At 32.6% G+C, this 2500-nt stretch overlaps 1 protein-coding gene across 2 annotated transcripts in view; it reads right to left on the reverse strand.

The window, feature by feature from the left end:
* The window catches only part of LOC144959913 (multidrug resistance-associated protein 1-like), a 78237-nt gene that overhangs the window by 73643 nt on the left and 2094 nt on the right, over window positions 1-2500 (reverse strand). The window contains exon 1 of one of the 2 annotated variants that reach the window (XM_078892761.1): window positions 1-28. This exon is cut by the window's left edge and continues 143 nt beyond it. The exons of the other annotated variant lie outside the window; for it this stretch is intronic. The gene's annotated coding sequence lies outside the window, so the exon portion shown is untranslated. Of the gene's footprint in view, window positions 29-2500 lie in introns of those variants that run through there. 2 annotated transcript variants of the gene reach the window in all.

Consider the following 2500-nt stretch of genomic DNA (forward strand, 5'->3'; position numbering starts at 1 on the left):
CTAAATTAATATCAAATTACTTTTCTGTGAACACAGACGAACAATTATGCCGACGATGACACATTGATAAGACTTTATTATTATAAAAGAACAACTTGTCACGGGCTAGTGACACACTTCAAGTCTTATTATGTGTTGTGTCAGGCAATAGCTATAAAATGCAAGATACACATTAATCAATCTTTCTTTCTTTTTTTTTTTTTCTATTGAATTATGACTTTTGCGTCGTAAATAATAATCGTGCACGCAAGAGCGCCGCCATTAAAAGAAAAGAAAGAAGCAATGTATTTCACTGATAGCCTACAACTTTAGCATCACAACTATCTATCTCATCTTAAAGAGGACTTTATGATATTCAGTTTTGCACGTAAAAAGACGCTCGCTGAACATCTTCTAATTCCTTGTTGTATAAATCTATTTGTCAGGGACCTTGGAACTCGGAACGGCCTCGTAGAAACAAGACACACACCAATGACCTCATTCAAATTCATTGGGAAGTCTAAATAATTTTATATCGAGAAAACATAACATGTGTTTATTAACTCACTCAATCCTAACACCGACTATACCCGGGGTTACTTTTACCCCATGCCTATTTATTACATTTTTCTAAGACAAATTATAGGCGTAGTATCAAAGTTAATGTTTTTAGTTTTTGCATGTTAATGATAGTTAAATAAAACTATCTATGTACATGCTCTTTTTTAATACATTTTTTTTCCAATTTTGAAAAGTAGCAAAAATCTCTAGGATTGAGTGAGTTAACCTCTCCGTACCAACTCGAGGAAAATCGTCACATTCGACAACCAACATTTTTCTTATTCAATTTTCTTTTGTAGGTACATCATAAAATTTAAAGAAAATGAACAGTGTGTTATAGATCATGTTTTGCTAGAGATATTAGATATTATGTATCGCAAGAACTTTTCTGCTATTGTGTTTGAGTGATAAAAAATATATTTTTATGTTAGTTGGGTGTGACGTTTTGAGAGAAAATATTTAAAATGGCTCATCTCATTCATCTGTGGTGTTTCAATCATCCTGTTTTGTTGATAAAGGGGACACCCGAAACGTTCATTTGATCTGTTTTTGTAATTAAATTGAAGCTTACATTCAACTTCACGTTATTATTTATTTCATTATCAACGAAACTCACTAAGATAAAAAATAAAATGGAAATTTGGTACAAACAAAGGGTGTTGATTTTAAGGGGTGGCCTGGGTCTAATTATTAGGAAAATTCTTTTTTTTAAAATGATTTTAAAATTTTGATAGAAAACGATATTTAATTATCTTAGAAATAATATTATTCAACTTCTTAAAATAGACTACAAAGGCACGAAAAACACAGTCGAAAATGGTACAGGTAGTAAGAAAAGTGTGAAAAACGGAAAGCTGTTTTGTTATTTTCCCAATATGTCATTTTTCTAAGGGTATGGGATGCTGTGTCAAACGTTTCTCAGAATCTGTTCCATGAAATTGTCTGATTACAGAGATAATGCATTATGTCACCATAGAGGAACTTTTTTTTTAAATGATAAGGTATGTGTATTTTTAATTTTATCCGAATTATACATTTTTAACATCAAATTTGTCATAACATTTTGATTCTCACCTTTGTAATGTTCTAATAAAAATTCCATAAGCTAAAGCTGTAAAATCTCTCTATGGTGACACAAAATGCCACAATGTTGGTAAGAGGGAAGAATATGGAGCTCATTCCTTCATTAGTTTTTGTGGAACGTTTGCCACAAGATTGTTATAATAGTTCTTATGTCAGACCCACAAATTAGACCCAAGACTTCAAAGAGAACGCAAGTTCAGGGTCATTTTAATCGACCTATATAATCTGATGGATAAGTTTTCAGACCAAGATAGAAGTTAAAAAAAAAAAAAGAGATTCGTGGGAAAAACAGCAGACGGTAGCTAACCCTTCACTTACAAACAACGGGGAATCGTTACATAATTTGTAAAGATAAACCAACATTTTTCTATAAGATAGACGACGTCTTATACATGTTATATGTGCGGCTATGCGGTCTAGTGGTATGACACTCGCTTTTGGATTCGAGCCTCGCTCGGCGCATAGTTGAGTCCTTGAAAAAGGCTCTTTACTCACATTCTCTCATCGTACTCAAGGTGTAAAATGAGTATTTGCCCGTTAACAGCGTTGTCTCTGTCCGAAAAAAAATTGTAATATCGCCTAACAGTCAGACGTCATGTCCCTTCCTAAATGTTAAATGTTTCTGTTGGCCAGCGACCCTTTGGAAAGCGCCTTGAGCACGTTTAGTGGATATGGCGCTATTTAAATGCTCAATTATATTTATTAAATATCAAAACTCGGCTATTTAATGTAGAATTGTTGATTTGTTCTGTTTTTCTGAACACAATTGTACGTATCAATTTTACTCTGGGATTGAGAAAAAAATTTAAACAAACATTAACAACAACAAAAAATATTTAGTGAGAACTAATAACCCAAAGGTGTTCTTAAAACAATA

The sequence above is a fragment of the Berghia stephanieae genome, chromosome 14 (assembly GCF_034508935.2).
Source record: "Berghia stephanieae isolate SIO BIC M18660-M18661 chromosome 14, UCSD_Bste_1.3, whole genome shotgun sequence".
Classification (NCBI taxonomy): domain Eukaryota; kingdom Metazoa; phylum Mollusca; class Gastropoda; order Nudibranchia; family Aeolidiidae; genus Berghia; species Berghia stephanieae.